Here is a 21,487-nt window from a genome sequence, read left to right on the forward strand (position 1 = left end):
TCATTTCTGTGTGGTGATTGATAACTTTCTAAAACTTATGTGCCTGATGTATCAGCCCTACCTGCCTCTCAGAGATGGCTCACTTGTTCTTAGTAAAGCACATACTCTTCTCAGCATGAGAGCTATGGTTGTGGTTCCCAAAGTAGTTTATTCCCATTGAAACAAACATTGTTCCTTCATTCATCTCCTTTATCATTCATGTATTCATTCAATAAACATTATTTGAGGATCTACTAAGATCCAAGTGCTAGAACGTAAGCTCTGTGATGTCGGGGGCCTGCCAGTTTGTCTATTGCTACCTCCCAAGGTTTAATCCAGTGGCTATCACTGAATAAAATTTTAATTTAATACAGTACTGGTTGGGGCAGACACTACTGGTTGTTTACTCCAGTATCCCCTCTTTCCTTCCTCCTTAGCTAACAGAACTTGGATTTTGAGTTAAGCATACTGTCACTTAACATTTTTTGCAGCTCATTCTGGCCATGTTGTTTTGTTCAGGACCGTGGCATTCAGAGTACCTGCTGTGTGATATTAAAGGGAAGTGTGCAAAGGGGGCTGGTTCAGCCAGAAAGAGTTCCATTTATCCATCCCTTTATCTCCTCTTCTAGCTTGCAACATAGTTTTTTCCCACTCTTATGACTGAGGAGTAATTTACATGGAGGAAGGTGTGCACATCTTAATCCTGCAGGTTAATGGAATTTTATATGTATATACATTTATGAAACCATTACCCAGATTAAAATATAAACTATTGCCAGAACCCTGGAAAGCTCCCTTATGACTGTTCCAGTCAATAAACTTCCCAGAGGTAACCACTATCACCATGGATTAGTTTTGCCTAATAATTTCATGTAAGTGGAATCACAGAGTCAACAGACAGGGTCCCTTCAGAAGGTGGAAACCACACCAGTCATATTAAGAGAGAAAATTGAATATAATGAATTATCAATGACTAAAAGGTAGTTAACCGCTAAAATTGGTACAAGGATTCTCATAACAAGATAAAATACAAAATACGAGTACAAAAATAGCAAATACAAATGGCAGCTACTACTTCTGGGCTTTGAGTGATCGAGGAAGATGATAGGAATTTAAAGAGGGGTCCACCCTCACCCCTAAGGTTTGGACCTGGTTGGAGAGGCTCTCACAGGGACAGAGAGCCTGCTGGTGGTTGGGAACCTTGCTGGAAGTTATAGTCTACCCACTAGTGGAGACCACAGGCCTGTGTGGGTCTGTGAGGACTGCCGGGGTGAATGCCCATCTGCCAGCGACCATGCATACCAAAAACAGTGCTCTGGAACTAGGAGGGGAAGCTCCTTCTTTCTCCTACAGATTTACAGCATTCTTGCAAAACCATTTACTGATAGGACCAATACTGAATGAACTGACAAAGGGGAATATTTATAGGGTCAAGATTATCACAAAGCAAATTTGGAGGTGAGAGGCAATAAATTGACAACTGCCACATAGAACATAGGATCTTTTGTGTTTGTCCTCTTTCATTTATAATTATATGCATACTGGATTTGATAGTTTGCCTTCTTTCATTTATAATTACATGCATACTGGTATAAGCTTTTTACCATCCAAAATCAAGATTCAGCCTTGGAAATGCAAGCCATGCACTAGGATGGTGAGCAGAATATACTAGCCCGGGACTACTACTACTACTTCTTTTTTAAAAAGATTTTATTTATTTATTTGAGAAAGAGAGCAAGTGTTGGGGAGGGGAAAAGGGAGAGGAAGAAGCAGGATTCCTCTTATGTAGGGAGCCCTAGGATGCAGGGCTCCATTCCAGAACCCTGAGATTATGACTGGAGTTGAAGACAGACTTAACCGACTAAGCCACCCAGATGCCCGTGGTGTAGGACTTTTCAAACTTGGTTATTTTTTTAATGTAAAAGAGAAATAATACTTTCCCTTGTTTAAACAATATGATATTTGTTCCTCTGATATATGCAGAACCATTAAATGGTAACTAGTACACCTGCTTCAAACTGTTCACAATCAGACTGAGACCATCATGTAAATAAAACCATTATCAGAACGAGAATGGTAAGTGAAAGAACTAGAATGGGTCATTTTCTTTGTACCAAGGCCCCACCATGCTAGATACTTGGGATCCTGGGGATATTCGGATCATTCTGTCATTTCATTTTGTGCTCAAGGGTATCGGCCATCCCAGATAAATTTGGAGTCTAGGTTTTGTGACTTCTAGTTTAGTGCTTTATTATTTAATAACCCATATGTCAGCTCTGATCACCTCGCCTCTGGAGAACTAAAAACGGTTTCCTAAATACCCAGTTTTGCCTTTCTCCTCCTCTCCTTGAAGTCTAAAACCTTTCCTAGAATTTCTGTTGGTTTAAGAGCTGGTGATGGAGAGGGCGAAAGTGGTTGTGTAATGTGTTTAAGTTCTTACAAGTATCCCTGGTTATGAACTGCTGCTTCAGTTCTTGGGCCAATTTTCTGTCTTATTAGTTCATGTATTAATTTTCAAACTGTGTCAGCTCAGCTATGAAACTCACAACATTTATCAATTTCTACAAAAATACCAACTCACACAAGTCAGTATTTATGTGTAATAGTCTTTTTTGAAGCATAACCAAACAGTAGTTCAAATAATCACTATTTTTTAAATTTTTTATTTTATCAAGTCTTTTGAAAATATACTTAGATGCTTCTAAAAAAATGTCAAAGTGGGGAATGATAAATAAATGACCTAATTTTCTATTGGGTTGCTGGTCTTTATTGGTTGGTAGAAGCTCTTAATATGTTAAATGAGCCCTTTGTGATAAGGTTGCAAATCTTTTCTCAGTTTGACTTTTTTCTTGACTTTTTTTTTTTTTTTACCTTTCTTACAGTGATCTTGCAATGAATATTTCTAACTTTTATAAGCACTCTATTCCATTTTATTTTCTTTTAAAGCTTCAGAATATTGTCTTTTAATTTAAAAAGTCTTTCATGCTCCATGGACCTCTCCAGGTCCCCCCCACCCCCAGTAATTTTAGGGCTTCTTTTTTTATATATACATTTAAGTTATTGATTCATTTGGAATTTATTTTTGTATAAGTGTTGTTGGTTCATATCTAATTTATATTTTTCTTGATGGCTATACAATTATCCCAATACCATAAAATTCTTAATATTTTCCCCACTGATTTGAGATACCACTTTTATTATTTACTGAATTACTATTGGCATTTGTTTATATTAGTAGATTCTATTTTGTTCATTAGTGTCTATTCTTGAGCCTGTATCATGTTGCTGTAAGTAAATTGCACATGTTTTAATAACCAATAGAGCTCATTCTCTTCATTCCTCGTATTTTTCATGTTTCTGACTATTCTTGACTTGCTGGTATTTTCACATGATTTTATAATCACCTTATTTAGTGTAAGAACAAAATCCTGTGGGTATTTTTATTTGAATCACATTAGAGCTACAGATTGAGTTTGAAGAATTTATTTATTTCTTAAAGATTTTATTCATTTATTTGACAGAGAGACAGTGAGAGCAGGAACACAAGCAGGCCAGTGAGGGAGGAAGAAGCGGACTCCCCGTTGAGCAGAGAGCTCTATGCAGGGCTAGATCCCAGGACCCTGGGATCATGACCTGAACTGAAGGCAGACACTTAACTGCTGAGCCACCCAGGTGCCCGACTTTGGAAAATGTAAACGCTTTTGATATCAAGTCTTCGTAAACCACGTATCATGCTTTTCCATTTCTTGAGACTTCTGTTTTCCTTCAGGAATGTTTTGTAGTTTTGTTTCCATAGATCTTATACATTTCTTATTTTTCAGTTGATCCTCTTGAGTATCACAGAGTATTTCATATTATCTCTAACTAACTACAACATTGCTTCCTCTTTAAATTATCTAGCCCCACGTATCAGCAGCATTGATGTTGAAAATCCTCACACAACACTATATTGCCTTCCATTCATACCAGTCTTCTTTTTGTTCTTCAAATATGCCAAACTTGCCCCTGCTTAGGACATTTGCACTTGCTATTTCCTCCCCCAGAAATACTTTTGTTGTCTCCAGATTTTTACTTAGCTTTTTCCTTCTTGTCATCCAGGTAACAGCTTAAATACCTCTTTAGAAAGGCCTTCCTTGACTAACAGTTACTTCATAGAACTCATCACTTCTGGTGTTGTAAAAATAGATTGGATGGCAGTGACTTTTTCTGTTCTTATTTACTAGTGAATCTCTAGTGCTTAGAAAAATTATGAGTTGACTGAATTAATTTCATAGTAGCCATTCTTTCCCTCATCCCCTCTACACTTTCCCCATTCTATCTCTGATACCACACTGCACTCCTGGCCATCAACCCCTAGGTTTATGAAAATTCCCTCCTAACAAGTAGAGAGCCCCTCTAGCTCAAACAAGAGGAAGAAATGAGGTCTGATGCACAACGTCATGCTAGAAACCCTCCAGTCTTGCTAGATAAAGTCCAAATGTTTGACATATCACACTGTCTGGATCTGGGGCCCCAGGGACTGGAACATAGGGCCTCATATCACCAGACTTTTCTTCTCTCTTCCATGTAACTTCCTGTCAGCCTGACCCTACTCAGCTTCATTCTGAACAAAGGTTTTTCTGGGTCAGTGGAAATATACTGTCTGACTGCCTCTCTGCTGAAGTAACTAAGGCTTAAACAGAGCTTCCTTTTCGAAAGGTCTTGTTAACGGACCTTTGTTGACCCTTTATGGATCCCATGTCCACCACTACCAAATTCTGAGGAATGAATGGGGAACTCTGACTGGCCAGGCTCTTTCATGTTCCTTTGGTGACCAGAGTATCTGTTTCCAAAGCTGCTGCATTTGGGTTGGGGAGAAATGCGTGGACAGGTTTAAATAAATAAATAAATAGATAGATAAATAAATAAATAAAAGTATTTGCCAAAGACCCCACAAGCACTTTAAAAGTGTATATTATTTAAAAGATGATACATAGGGGTGCCTGGGTGGCTCATTTGGTTAAGTGGCTACCTTTAGCTCAGGTCATAATCCCAGGATCCTGGGATCAAGTCCCACATTGAGCTCCCAGCTCAGCAGAGAGCCAACTTCTCCTTCCGTCTGCTACTTCCCCTGCTTATGCACTCTCTCTCTGGCAAATAAATAAATAAAATCCTTAAAAAATATTTTTTAAAAAGTGATATAAGAACTCAAGTACATAAGGAAAAGCATTCAATTCAATAATAACAGTTGCAGTTTGTGTTTTGACATCTTGTGGTTATTTTAGCACTTTGTTTTTGTTTCTGTTATTTGAGAATTTGACCTAGATTTCACTATTGTCTTTACTCAAATTTTGTTACTCTGTTTTTACAGTTCAAAATTGCAACTGTTTTAGATTCATTGTGTAATCATGAGTTTCTTTCTGCTCTCTCTATATTGTTCTGTTGATCTAAATCCTTTTATGCCTACCATATTGTTTTAATTACTACAGCTTTGTAGTAAATCTCAATATCTGAAGTTGTGATACCTCCAGCTTTTTCTTTCTCAAGATTGTTTTAGCTACTTGTGGTTCCATACAAACTTTAGTATTATTTGTTCTAGCTTTTTGAAAAATGCTATTGAATTTTCAGATTGCTTTGGGTGATATGGACATTTTATCAATATTAATTCTTCCAACGTATGCATGTATAAACTTGTCTAATCACTACGTTTTACACCTGAAACTAATTTAACTTTGTCAACTCTGTTAAAAAAAAAAAAATCCCATTTGTTGAGCCCATTCCTCTCCCAGAGGGATTAGTTTTGTATGGATGAAGTCTTGTGATCTTCATCTCCCATCAGGGGCCATGAGACTTTCAGCTTGGTGGTAACTTATAGTGTGGGTTAGGAAGAAGTGTGTTTATAGTCTCAAAGCTCAGATCCCAACTTTGGAACCAAACAAGAAAGGAAAATTCATGTGAAATTTCTAATACACACCTAAGAAAAGATGTGGCTGGATCTGGAGTGCACAGAAACTGGGTTCTACAGCATACTCCGTCCATTATTTCCTATGAAACTTTGGAAATGCATATCAACTTCTCAGACTATCATCTATCTTCATGTCGCAAATGAAGGCTTTGCTGATTTTCACAGAATTGTGAGAATAATGTATATGTAAATTCACTCTATAAGTTGCAAAACACTATACTTTTACTTAAAATAATTCTCTCAAGTAACAAAATAGGTGATGATAGATACCATGATCATGAACAAAGTCCTAACAAAATGTAATACATTTATAATCTGAATCATTCATTTTTTGAACCATTCATTTCCTAAAATAGCCAGAAATACTTTGCACATTCTCCATTTCATATATGTAGAACTTCTGCTCTCTGAAAGTGTTTCTTTGAAGAAAAAAAAAAAAACTTTCCATGTACATTTTAGAATGTACTATAATGTCTGCCATAGGGCAAGGGTACCTAGAAGATATTCCATAAATGCATATAGTATTTGAGGTATGGGATTGAATCATGGAGCAAATAGGATTGAGGAATTTGAGGAAGGAAGCCTTGAAGCAGCATTTGAACTGGAGCCTTTGGTTCTTGAATGTATGTCTGAAAGCAAGTTTAAACAGCTCTAGAATTGGCTTCCCTTTCTAAGCCCTGCCAAATAACCTTTGTCTTCAGACTTCTGGCAGACATTAGATAAATATAGACAACTGGGTGAAGTGGGGAAAAGAATGAGTTTTTCAGGGCTTTCTGGAGTGACCAAAGTAGAGAATGCAGAAGGGCTTCCTTCCCACCAAACCCTTAGAAACCCCACAGCTTTGGTTTGCACAGGCTTATATAGTTGAGCCTAAGCTGGACTGCCTCTATCAGTTAGGATAGCCCGAAAGAATCAGCTACATCTAGACTCCTCTAGGATGTATTAGTTTCCGATTGCTGCTGTAACAAATGACCACAAATTTAGTGGTCATTTTTTTTGTGTGTGTGTGTGGTCATATAATTTTTATCTTATATTTTTGGAACTGAGAAAACTAAAATCAGTCTCCATGAACTAAAATCTAGGTGTTGGTAGGGCTAGTTCCTTCTGGAATCTCTAGAGAAGAATCCATGTCCTTGTTTTTTTCTAGCTTCTGCCCCCCCCATTTCTTGTCACCCCACATATCCCTCTGCTACCATAATCATATCCCTTTCTCTCTGATTTTGAATCTCTTGTTCACTCTCAGATCCCTGTGATTACATTGTATATACCCAGATAATCCTAGGTAATTTTCCTATCTCAAGATCTTTTTCTTAGGGCACCTGGGTAGCCTCAGTCAGTTAGGCAACTGCCTTCAGCCCAGGTGGAGGCCCCAGGGTCCTGGGATTGAGTCTTGCATTGGGCTCCTTGCTCATCTGGGTGTCTACTTCTCCCTCTGCTCTTCCTCCCACTCATACTCTCTCTCTTCCATTCTCTCTCTCTCATTCAAATAAATAAAATCTAAAAATTGATCTTAATCACGTCTTCAAAATCCCTTTTGTCATGTAAAATAAGACTCATAGGTTCTAAGGATTAGGACTTGGACTTTTGTGTTCCAGAAATGGCTCTGCCTATAACCGCAGTCTAAGAACTCAAAAGAGGAGGAGCCAGGTGCTGTCTGAGATTCAGTGTAATGCCCCATCCCTTATTTCTTGTGGTCCAATGACTGTCAGGCTTTTTCCCAAATCTTACTAATCAAATTAGCCTCTTGTCCTGACGAACAAGTCCAGGTGATGGTAGAGGGGATCTGTGAAATAGCTCTGCACTGTTCCCTCCTAAGGAAAAAGAAATATAGCTCCTCAGGGAAATATAGTGGTTAGAGATCATTCCCTAGGGAAATGAGGGAAGGAGTTGCTCATTCCCATGATTGCCTTTTTTGTCATCTCTAGAGTGAACTTTGAAAATGGTGGACATGTGTACATAAAATGAAGACCATGAACCACAGAGCACTTCCAAGTTCATCATCTTCTTTTCTCCCTTTTATTAACCATGTTCAGTTTTCTCTCTATTCTAAATCTCAGGGAGAGAAATAGAACAAAGAAGGGAGAATTAGCAACAAAGATCAAAATAACAAGGAAGCAGAAAGGATGAGGAACCTAGAAGAAAGAGTGAAAAGAAGAGTTGTCTAAGGGAGAAGTAGAGAAAGGAGAAGCTTTCAGCTCCCAGAGAGAATAGTCAGTGCTGTCCAATAGAAATATGTTGCAAGCCACAAATGTAACCTCTGCCAGTGTTTAAATTTTCTAGTAGATATATTAAAAAAGTAAGAAGCCGGGAGAAGTAGCAGGCTGAGACTACTTCAGCTAGCAGGAGATCAGCTAGATAGCTTATCTAAAGATTGCAAACACCTGCAAATCCATCGGCAGATCGAAGAGAAGAACAACAACAATTCTGGAAACAGAAAAACAACTACTTTCTGAAAGGTAGAAATGGCGGAGACATGAATCCAAAGCGACGGAAAGATAGACCCCGGGGGGAGGGGCCGGCGCCCGGCAAGCGACGGAGCAATGGAGCACAAAATCAGGACTTTTAAAAGTCTGTTCCGCTGAGGGACATCACTCCAGAGGCTAAACCGGGGCGAAGCCCACGCGGGGTCAGCGTGGCCTCAGGTCCCGCAGGGTCACAGAAGGATCGGGGGTGTCTGAGTGTCGCAGAGTTTGCGGGTATTGGAACAGGAAAGCCAGCTACAGAGACAGAGCCGACAGTAAGCTCATAGCTCGGTGTTACCTTGAACCAGCCACAGGCTCGGTGAGCTTGGAGCGCGGCCGGAGGTCAGGCAGACGGGAGTAACTGGGCACTGTTCTCTGAGGGCACACAGAGGAGTGGGGCCCGGGGATCTCGGCTCCTCCGGGCCAGAGACCAGGAGGCCGCCATTTCTATTCCCGTCCTCCAGAAGTCTACGGAAAGCGCTTAGGGAACAAAAGCTCCTGAAAGCAAACACCAGCGGATTACTCAGCCCGGCCCCTGGTAAGGGCGGTGCAATTCCGCCTAGGGCAAAGACACTTGAAAATCACTACACCAGGCCCCTCCCCCAGAAGATCAACAAGAAATCCAGCCAAGACCAAGTTCACCTACCAAGGAGTGCGGTTTCAATACCAAGGAGAGCAGCAGAATTCCAGAGGAGGAGAAAGCAAAGCAGGGAACTCATGGCTTTCTCCCTGTGATTTTTTTTAGTCTTGCATTTAATTTAATTTTTTTCTTTTTCATTTTATTTTTTTATCTCACCTTATGGTAAAATTTTTTTTAAACTTTTACCCTTTTCTTTTTTAACGTTTTTTAACTAGTTTATCTAATATATATATTTTTTCTTTTTATATTTTTCATTATTTGTTTTCCTTTTTTAAATTCTTTTCTTTTTTTTCTTTTTTTTTCTTTCTTCCTTTTTGAACCTCTTTTTATCCCCTTTCTCCCCCCTCACGATTTGGGATCTCTTCTGATTTGGTTAAGGCATATTTTCCTGGGATTGTTGCCACCCTTTTAGTATTTTACTTGCTCCTTCATATACTCTTATCTGGACAAAATGACAAGATGGAAAAATTCACCAAAAAAAAAAGAACAAGAGGCAGTACCAAAGGCTGGGGACCTAATCAATACAGACATTGGTAATATGTCAGATCTAGAGTTCAGAATGACAATTCTCAAGGTTCTAGTCAGGCTTGAAAAAGGCATGGAAGATATTAGAGAAACTCTCTCAAGAGATATAAAAGCCCTTTCTGGAGAAATAAAACAACTAAAATCTAACCAAGTTGAAATCAAAAAAGCTATTAATGAGGTGCAATCAAAAATGGAGGCTCTCACTGCTAGGATAAATGAGGCAGAAGAAAGAATTAGCGATATAGAAGACCAAATGACAGAGAATAAAGAAGCTGAGCAAAAGAGGGACAAACAGCTACTGGACCATGAGGGGAGAATTCGAGAGATAAGTGACACCATAAGACAAAAGAACATTAGAATAATTGGGATTCCAGAAGAAGAAGAAAGAGGGGAGCAGAAGGTATACTGGAGAGAATTATTGGGGAGAATTTCCCCAATATGGCAAAGGGAACGAGCATCAAAATTCAGGAGGTTCAGAGAATGCCCCTCAAAATCAATAAGAATAGGCCCACACCCCACCACCTAATAGAAAAATTTACAAGTCTCAGTGACAAAGAGAAAATCCTGAAAGCAGCCCGGGAAAAGAAGTCTGTAACATACAATGGTAAAAATATTAGATTGGCAGCTGACTTATCCACAGAGACCTGGCAGGCCAGAAAGAGCTGGCATGATATTTTCAGAGCACTAAACAAGAAAAACATGCAGCCAAGAATACTATATCCAGCTAGGCTATATTGAAAATAGAAGGAGAGATTAAAAGCTTCCAGGACAAACAAAAGCTGAAAGAATTTGCAAACACCAAACCAGCTCTACAGGAAATATTGAAAGGGGTGCTCTAAGCAAAGAGAGAGCCTACAAGTGGTAGATCAGAAAGGAACAGAGACCATATACAGTAACAGTCACCTTACAGGCAATACAATGGCACTAAATTCATATCTCTCAATAGTTACCCTGAATGTTAATGGCCTAAATGCCCCTGTCAAAGGACACAGGGTATCAGAATGGATAAAAAAACAAAACCCATCTATATGTTGCCTCCAAGAAACTCATTTTAAGCCCAAAGACACCTCCAGATTTAAAATGAGGGGGTGGAAAAGAATTTACCATGCTAATGGACATCAGAAGAAAGCAGGAGTGGCAATCCTTATATCAGATCAATTAGATTTTAAGCCAAAGACTATAATAAGAGATGAGGAAGGACACTATATCATACTCAAAGGGTCTGTCCAACAAGAAGATCTAACAATTTTAAATATCTATGCCCCCAACGTGGGAGCAGCCAACTATATAAACCAATTAATAACAAAATCAAAGAAACACATCAACAATAATACAATAATAGTAGGGGACTTTAACACTCCCCTCACAGAAATGGACAGATCATCCAAGCAAAAGATCAACAAGGAAATAAAGGCCTTAAACGACACACTGGACCAGATGGACATCACAGATATATTCAGAACATTTCATCCCAAAGCAACAGAATACACATTCTTCTCTAGTGCACATGGAACATTCTCCAGAACAGATCACATCCTCGGTCCTAAATCAGGACTCAACCGGTATCAAAAGATTGGGATCATTCCCTGCATATTTTCAGACCACAATGGTCTGAAGCTAGAACTCAACCACAAGAGGAAGTTTGGAAATAACCCAAATACGTGGAGACTAAACAGCATCCTTCTAAAGAATGAATGGGTCAACTGGGAAATTAAAGAAGAATTGAAAAAAATCATGAAAAGAAATGATAATGAAAATACAACGGTTCAAAATCTTTGGGACACAACAAAGGCAGTCCTGAGAGGAAAATATATAGCGGTACAAGCCTTTCTCAAGAAACAAGAAAGGTCTCAGGTACACAACCTAACCCTACACCTAAAGGAGCTGGAGAAAGAACAAGAAAGAAACCCTAAGCCCAGCAGGAGAAGAGAAATCATAAAGATCAGAGCAGAAATCAATGAAATAGAAACCAAAAAAACAATAGAACAAATCAATGAAACTAGGAGCCGGTTCTTTGAAAGAATTAATAAAATTGATAAACCCCTGGCCAGACTTATCAAAAAGAAAATAGAAAGGACCCAAATAAATAAAATCATGAATGAAAGAGGAGAGATCACAACTAACACCAAAGAAATACAAACTATTATAAGAACATACTATGAGCAACTCTACGCCAACAGATTTGACAATATGGAAGAAATGGATGCATTCCTAGAAACATTTAAACTACCACAACTGAACCAGGAAGAAATAGAAAGCCTGAACAGACCCATAACCAGTAAGGAGATTGAAACAGTCATTAAAAATCTCCAAACAAACAAAAGCCCAGGGCCAGACGGCTTCCCGGGGGAATTCTACCAAACATTTAAAGAAGAACTAATTCCTATTCTTCTGAAACTGTTCCAAAAAACAGAAATGGAAGGAAAACTTCCAAACTCATTTTATGAGGCCAGCATCACCTTGATCCCAAAACCAGACAAGGATCCCATCAAAAAAGAGAGCTATAGACCAATATCCTTGATGAACACAGATGCGAAAATTCTCACCAAAATACTAGACAATAGGATTCAACAGTACATTAAAAGGATTATTCACCACGACCAAGTGGAATTTATTCCAGGGCTGCAAGGTTGGTTCAACATCCGCAAATCAGTCAATGTGATACAACACATCAATAAAAGAAAGAACCAGAACCATATGATACTCTCAATAGATGCTGAAAAAGCATTTGACAAAGTACAGCATCCCTTCCTGATCAAAACTCTTCAAAGTGTAGGGATAGAGGGCACATACCTCAATATCATCAAAGTCATCTATGAAAGACCCACTGCAAATATCATTCTCAATGGAGAAAAACTGAAAGCTTTTCCACTAAGGTCAGGAACACGGCAGGGATGTCCATTATCACCACTGCTATTCAACATAGTACTAGAGGTCCTAGCCTCAGCAATCAGACAGAAAAAGGAAATTAAAGGCATCCAAATTGGCAAAGAAGAAGTCAAATTATCACTCTTTGCAGATGATATGATACTATATGTGGAAAAACTAAAAGGCTCCACTCCAAAACTGCTAGAACTTGTACAGCAATTCAGTAATGTGTCAGGATATAAAATCAATGCACAGAAATCAGTTGCATTTCTCTACACCAACAACAAGACAGAAGAAAGAGAAATTAAGGAGTCAATCCCATTTACAATTGCACCCCAAACCATAAGATACCTAGGAATAAACCTAACCAAAGAGGCACAGAATCTATACTCAGAAAACTATAAAGTACTCATGAAAGAAATTGAGGAAGACACAAAGAAATGGAAAAATGTTCCATGCTCCTGGATTGGAAGAATAAATATTGTGAAAATGTCTATGCTACCTCAAGCAATCTACACATTTAATGCAATTCCTATCAAAGTACCATCCATCTTTTTCAAAGAAATGGAACAAATAATCCTAAAATTTATATGGAACCTGAAAAGACCTCGAATAGCCAAAGGGATATTGAAAAAGAAAGCCAAAGTTGGTGGCATCACAATTCCGGACTTCAAGCTCTATTACAAAGCTGTCATCATCAAGACAGCATGGTACTGGCACAAAAACAGACACATAGATCAATGGAGCAGAATAGAGAACCCAGAAATAGACCCTCAACTCTGTGGTCAACTAATCTTCGACAAAGCAGGAAAGAATGTCCAATGGAAAAAAGACAGCCTCTTCAGTAAATGGTGCTGGGAAAATTGAACAGCCACATGCAGAAAAATGAAATTGGACCATTTCCTTACACCACACACGAAAATAGACTCAAAATGGATGAAGGACCTCAATGTGAGAAAGGAATCCATCAATATCCTTGAGGAGAACCCAGGCAACAACCTCTTCGACCTCAGCCGCAGCAACATCTTCCTAGGAACATCGCCAAAGGCAAGGGAAGCAAGGGCAAAAATGAACTATTGGGATTTCATCAAGATCAAAAGCTTTTGCACAGCAAAGGAAACAGTTAACAAAATCAAAAGACAACTGACAGAATGGGAGAAGATATTTTCAAACGGCATATCAGATAAAGGACTAGTGTCCAAAATCTATAAAGAACTTAGCAAACTCAACACCCAAAGAACAAATAATCCAATCAAGAAATGGGCAGAGGACATGAACAGACATTTCTGCAAAGAAGACATCCAGATGGCCAACAGACACATGAAAAAGTGCTCCATATCACTCGGCATCAGGGAAATACAAATCAAAACCACAATGAGATATCACCTCACACCAGTCAGAATGGCTAAAATCAACAAGTGTGGAAATGACAGATGCTGGCGAGGATGCGGAGAAAGGGGAACCCTCCTACACTGTTGGTGGGAATGCAAGCTGGTGGAGCCACTCTGGAAAACAGCATGGAGGTTCCTCAAAATGTTGAAAATAGAACTGCCCTATGACCCAGCAATTGCACTACTGGGTATTTACCCTAAAGATACAAACGTCGTGATCCGAAGTGGCACATGCACCCGAATGTTTATAGCAGCAATGTCCACAATAGCCAAACTATGGAAAGAACCTAGATGTCCATCAACAGATGAATGGATAAAGAAGATGTGATATATATACACAATGGAATACTATGCAGCCATCAAAAGAAATGAAATCTTGCCATTTGCGACAACATGGATGGAACTAGAGTGTATCATGCTTAGCGAAATAAGTCAAGCAGAGAAAGACAACTATCATATGATCTCCCTGATATGAGGAAGTGGTGATGCAACATGAGAGCTTAAGTGGGTAGGAGAAGAATCAATGAAATAAGATGGAATTGGGAGGGAGACAAACCATAAGTGACTCTTAATCTCACAAAACAAACTGAGGGTTGCTGGGGGGAGGGGGGTTGGGAGAAGGGGTTGGGATTATGGACATTGGGGAGGGTGTGTGCTTTGGTGAGTGCTGTGAAGTGTGTAAGCCTGGTGATTCACAGACCTGTACACCTGGGGATAAAAATATATGTTTATAAAAAATAAAAAATTTAAAAAAATTAAAAAAAAATGACATGTGCATATAGAACTAAAAAGAAATAAGGATATACTAGAAATTTAAAAAAAAAAAAGAAGCCCGTTTTACCAGGATGTTATCATTTTAATATGCAGTTGCTTTAAACACTTGTTAATGAGCTACTTTACATTATTACTCCTGTGATAAATACTTGGAATTTGTTGTGCATTTTATATATGCAGCACATCTCAATTGGGTTAGCCACATCTCGGGTGCTCAAAGGCCACACATGACTAGTGGCTGCTCTATTGTACAACATAGCTTTAGGAGATTGTACTTCTCTTAGATTCAGTTTTGGGGGAGGTAAATTAATTCCTCAGAAAAAGCAATGAGGATTGATGAATGAAATTTTGACCAAGAGAGCTAGATAGAAACTAGCATTCTTATTCTGATTTCCTCCACAGTCTACTGGGCAAATCATCTTTGTCTCCTGTAAAGAAAGATGATTCTGATACTGAATTTTACATTTCCCACAGTGAGATCAGCAGCAATGAGAGTAGATTCTGAAAGGCATTTTGCACTTCCTGGAAACAGATGTTGCATTAGGTATACTTAGTAGGTGGATCTGTTTATTGTGTTGTCTTGCTAAATACAATGTTATTGGCAATACCTCGTGTGAGTTTCAGTATTTGATACTGGCTATGTCTCTTGATGTTGACTGAGGATGTAGGAAAGGAGAACTAATGTGTTGATAGGGCAAAAGATTCTCATGGAAGTAAGGAATTGGAATAAGTAGCAAGACTTTATTTTTTCACACTCCTATATTCACATTTGCTGTGTGGTGCCTCATTTTATCTTGTCTTATTTGCCCTGCTTATTTTCTAGTCATGGAATGAAATTTTAATTGTGGTGTAGCTGGTTGTCTCCATGTTAAAGATACATAAAAGCAGAACAAAGGCAGTCAGCCAGAAACTGTTCTCTTAGGTAATGCCCATGAAAGCAAACGAAGATATCAAGCAATTATCTGGTGAGTGAGATCAAAGTAGACAATGAAATCAGATTATTCATTCGTTGGTACACAATCTTTTCCCATTATGGGGCCAAAATCATAAGTGAAAGCTGCAAAATCTTCACTTCATCCTATGCCTGTAGGTTCTTTGTTGTCCTGACTCACTCTTTTAGGACCCAAAGACTATCTTTTGTCTTTATCATGTCCCAGCACTTCTTGGTATCAGAAGTAAAAGAATATTTCTCATGCTAGTCAGGGACAGCACAATATTTTGATTATAAGCTATTTAAAGTTTATCAGAATTATTACTAAATATGTTCTACAATAGATCCAAGGCATATTTGCCTATGTAACAAGATTTCCCAGATTTATAGTTAAGCCCTCAAACCAAGGATATAAACTAGTACATGCATCTTTAATGAGACTGGTCAGTAAGCCAGCAACAGTGGCTGCCACCTCACCATACATCAATATAATGAGAAACAAAGAAAGGAGGAAGGACATTGTATTAGTGTATTAGTGCTATGCTAATAGAACAGCTACTAATAATTTTGTGTTAGGGAGGGGATGGTGCACTTTTCCTCTTCTGGAGTTGAATTGACTAAAAGGAGATTGGCATCTGTTTTCTGGCTATATTCTTGTTGAACTGCCCAAGGTATTTTGCATATTTGTGCTGCCACTTGAGTGGGATCTGGTAAGACAGCTGCAGGGAAAGCTCCTGGTCACGCAGCTTATATGGAGCACACCTCTAGGTTCCTCAGCTGACATTAGAGAGATGTTTATTGTTATTTCTCTTCCTTTCTGTTGAGACAGAGGGAATTGCTATGTATCCTCTGAAGTTTGAGGGTATTCTTGACCAAGACACTGGGCCTCCTTCTATATTGAACATTTCTGAAGATGAAAGACCTGTTGTATCCCAGGATCCCACAGGCTTCAAGGGGCTGTGTAGTAATGTTCCTGAGAAGAAAGTGGAGTCAGCCTTTACCCATTCCAGTTCTCTGTCTCTCACTGAGAATATGTGAAAGGGAAATTGTCAATTCCAGGATCCACACAGAAGCTGAAGGAGAGGTAGTAACCTTGAAGCTGTACTGGTTGCTGTTGGACCAAATGAAGGACCTCTAACTAGCAGAAGCAGTGAGGATGGGTCCCAGTTTAGGATTGAAGGGAATCACGGTGGCCGCACTGGAGAGGATTTTTAGGAGTGAAAAGAAGTTTTACTCTACCCCAGGAAAACTATACACAACATTTATGTGGAAGCCAACACTCCAACAGAAGCTTTAATGTCTAAACCAACCTGGGCACCTTTCTAAATACCAACCAACCACTGGGCAATTCTAGGAGTGAATGTGTTAGGAAGTGCATCAGTCAGGCTCTCCAGAAAAAGCAAAAGTCAATAGAATATATGTACATATATTTACATTACCTCCACAAAACATCTTTACAGCTATAATTAGACTAATGTCTAACTAAAAAAGTGGGTACCATATCCTAGCCAGATTGACAAATAAGAGTAACCATCACAGGAAGTAATAACTGAAAAAATATATATCAGGCTAACATGTTGAGACTCCTTGATAAACTGATTGCATATCTTAAATGAGAAGTAGGAGGAAGAGAATGAAATAGATGAAAAGTGCTGAATATCCTAAACAAAATTGTTCTAATAAATAAAATTATGGGTACATGTAGTTGTATGTTTACCTATATGTGAAACAAAAGATACATGGAAGAATTATTTATTTTTCTTTTCGGTGGCTATTTCCTTCAGAAACATGGCAAAATTGTGCAGATCCATTAAGGGTCTGGGTATTCTAGGTCAGGTTTGCTCCACTGATTCACACATTCAGGCATAGAGTGGAGCAGTGAATGGGACTATCAGTTACTGAAAACCTAGTGATGATGACTGGGAAAACATGACCTGGGGAAAGAAACGAATCTTTGCTTGGGGTGTCTGGGTGGCTCAGCTGGTTAAGCATCTGACTTTTTTTCCCCACTAGACACATTTTGTTTTTATTTATTTATTTATTTATAATTTTTTTTATTAGTTAGTTAGTCACCATAGTTAGTTTTATTAGTTAGTCACCATACAGTACATTATAAGTTTTTTGTTTTGTTTTTGTTTTTGCTTTTTTAATTTAATTTTTTTTTAGTGATCCAAAATTTATTGTTTATACACCACACCGATGTAGTGTTCCATAATTCATTGTTTGCTTATGACACCCAGTGCTCCATGCAATACATGCCTTTCTTAATACCTATCACTGGGCTCACTCATCCCCCAGCCCCATCCCCTCTAAAACCCTCAGTTTGTTTCCTGGAGTCCATGGTCTCTCATGATTCCTCTCCCCCTCAGATTTCCCCCCTTCATTTTTCCCTTCCCTCTCCTAATGTCCTCCATGCTATTCCTTATGTTCCACAAATAAGTGAAGCTGTGTGATAATTGTCTTTCTCTGTTTGACTTATTTCACTTAGCATAATCTTCTCCAGTTCCATCCATGTTGATACAAATGCTGGGTATTCATCCTTTCTGAAGGCTGAGTAATATTCCATTGTATATATGAACCACATCTTCTTTATTCATTTGTCCGTTTAAAGGCATCTTGGCTCTTTCCACAGTTTGGCTATTGTGAACATTGCTACTATGGACACTGAGGTGCTTGTGGCCCTTCTTTTCACTATATTTGTATCTTTGGAGTAAATGCCCAATAGTGCAATTGCTGGGTCATAGGGTAGCTTTATTTTTAACTTTTTGAGGAACCTCCATGCTGTTTTCCAAAGTGGCTGCACCAGCTTGCATTCCCACTGACAGTATAAGAGTGTTCTTCTTTTTTTATGCCAGTACCATGCTGTCTTGGTGATCACAGCTTTGTAGTAAAGCTTGAAATCAGGTAACCTAATGCCCCCAGTTTTTTCTTTTTCAACATTTCCTTAGCAATTCGGGGTCTCTTCTAATTCCAAACAAATTTTAGGATTATTTGCTCCAGCTCTTTGAAAAATACTGGGGTAACAGAGTAGAGAGCCCAGATATGGACCTTCAACTCTATGGTCAAATAATCTTCGACAAAGCAGGAAAAAGTGTACAGTGGAAAAAAGATAGTCTCTTCAATAAATGGTGGTGGGAAAATTGGACAGCTATATGTAGAAGAATGAAACTCTAAGATTCTTTCACACTGTACACAAAGATAAACTCGAAATGAATAAAAGACCTCAATGTGAGACAGGAATCCATCAGAATCCTAGAGGAGAACATAGGCAGTAACCTCTTCAATATCAGCCACAGCAACTTCTTTCAAGATATGTCTCCAAAGGCAAAAGAAACAAAAACGAAAATGAACTTTTGGGACTTCATCAAGATCAAAAGCTTCTGCACAGCAAAGGAAACAGCCAACAAAACAATGAGGCAACCCACAGAATGGAAGATATTTGCAAATGACAGTACAGACAAAGGCTGATATCCAGGATCTATAAAGAACTTCTCAAACTCAACACACACAAAACAGATAATCATGTCAAAAAATGGGCAGAAGACATGAACAGACACTTCTCCAATGAAGACATACAAATGGCTATCAGACAAATGAAAAAATGTTTATCACCACTAGCCATCAGGGAGTTTCAAATTAAAACCACATTGAGATACCACCTTACACCAGTTAGAATGGCCAAAATTAGCAAGACAGGAAACAACATCTGTTGGAGAGGATGTGGAGAAAGCAGAACCCTCTTACACTGTTGGTGGGAATGCAAGTTGGTGCACCCTCTTTGGAGAACAGTGTGGAAATCCCTTAAGAAATTAAAAATAGATCTTCCCTATGACCCTGAAGTTGCACTACTGGGTATTTACCACAAAGATATAGATGTAGTGAAAAGAAGGGCCTTCTGTACCCCAATGTTTATAGCAGCAATGGCCGCAGTTGCCAAACTGTGGAAAGAACCAAGATGCCCTTCAATGGATGAATGGATAAGGAAGATGTAGTCCATATACACTATAGAGTATTATGCCTCCATCAGAAAGGACGAATACCCAACTTTTGTGTCAACACGGACAGGACTGGAAGAGATTATGCTGAGTGAAATAGGTCAAGCAGAAAGAGTCAGTTATCATATGGTTTCACTTATTTGTGGAGCATAACAAATAACATGGAGGACGTAGGAAGATGGTGAGGAGAAGTGAGTTGAGGGAAATTGGAAGGGGAGATGAACCATGAAAGACTATGGACTCTGAAAAACAATCTGAGGGTTTTGGAGGGGCGGGGGGTGGGAGGTTGGGGGAGCCAGGTTATGGGTGTTATGGAGGGCATTTATTGCATGGAGCACTAGGTGTGGTGCATAAACAATGAATTCTGTTACTCTGGGAGGGAAAAAAAAAATAAAGAGTGTTCCTCTTTCTCCACAACTTCTCCAACATTTGTTGTTTCTTGCCTTGTCAATTTTTGCCATTCTAACTGGTGTAAGGTATTAGCTCAATGTGGTTATGATTTGAATTTCCCTGATGGTTAATAATGTTGAACATTTTTTCATGTCTGTTAGCCATTTGCATGTCTTCTTTTGAGGAGTGTTTGTTCATGTCTTCTGCCCATTTTTTGACTTGGTTATTTGATTTTTGGGTGTTGAATTTGAGAATTTCCTGGATACAAGCCCTTTATCTGTAGTGTCATTTGCAAATATCTTCTCCCATTCTGTGGGTTGTCTCTTTGTTTTATTGACTGGTTCCTTTGCTGTGCAGAAGCTTTTTATCTTGAGGAAGTTCTAAAAGTTCATTTTTGCTTTTGTTTCCCTTGCCTTTGGAGATGAATCTTGAAAGAAGTTACTGTGGCCAATGTCAAAGAGGTTACTGCCTATATTCTCCTTCAGGATTTTGATGAATTCCTGTCTCACATTGAGGTATTTCATCCATTTAGAGTTTGTCCTTGTATATGGTGTAAGAGAATGGTAGAGTTTCATTCTTCTGTATATAGCTGTCTAATTTTCCCAGCACCATTTATTGAAGAGACTGTCTTTTTTCCATTGGCTATTTTTTCCTGCTTTGTTGAAGATTAGTTGACCATAGAGATGAAGGTCCATATCTGGGCTCTTTATTCTGTTCCACTGATCTGTGCGTCTGTTTTGTGCCAATACCATGCTGCCTTGGTGGTCACAGCTTTGTAATGTAACTTAAAATCAGGCAATGTGATGCTCCTAGGTTTTGCTTTTTCAACATTTCCTTGGCAATTCAGGGTCTTTTCTGGTTCCATACAAGTTTTAAAATGGTTTGTTCTAGCACTTTGATACTATGATCGGGATGGCATTAAAAATATGGTTTGCTCTGGACAGGATAGACATTTTAACAGTGTTTATTCTTCTGATCCATGAGCTTGGAATATTTTTCCATCTTTTTGTTCTTCTTCAGTTTCCTTCATAAGTTTAGAGCATAGATCCTTTATCTCTTTGTTCAGGTTTATTCCAAGGTATCTTAAGGTTTTCAGTGTTATTGTAAATGGAATAGATTTCCTAATTTCTCTTTCTATAGTTAACATTATTAGTGTATAGGAAAGCAACTGATTTCTGTGCATCGATTTTGTATCCTGCCACATTTCTGAATTGCTTTATGAGTTCTAGTAATTTGGGGTAGAGTCTTTTGAGTTTTCCATATAAAGTGTCATGTCATCTGTGAAGAGAGAGAGTTTGACTTCTTCTTTGCCAGTTTAAACACATTTTATTTCTTTTTGTTTTCTGATTGCTTTTGTTAGGACTTCCAGTACTATGTTGAACAATAGTGGCAAGAGTGGACACCCTTATTGTGTCCCTGGTCTTAAGGGAAAGACTCTTGTCTTCTCCCCATTAAGAATGATATTCACTGTGGGCTTTTCATAGATGGTTTTTATGAAATTGAGGAATGTTCCTCATCTCCACACTCTGAAGAGTTTTAATCAGGAAAGGATGCTGTATTTTGTCAAATACTTTTTCTGCATCAATTG

This window comes from Mustela erminea, chromosome 15 (assembly GCF_009829155.1).
Source record: "Mustela erminea isolate mMusErm1 chromosome 15, mMusErm1.Pri, whole genome shotgun sequence".
NCBI lineage: Eukaryota > Metazoa > Chordata > Mammalia > Carnivora > Mustelidae > Mustela > Mustela erminea.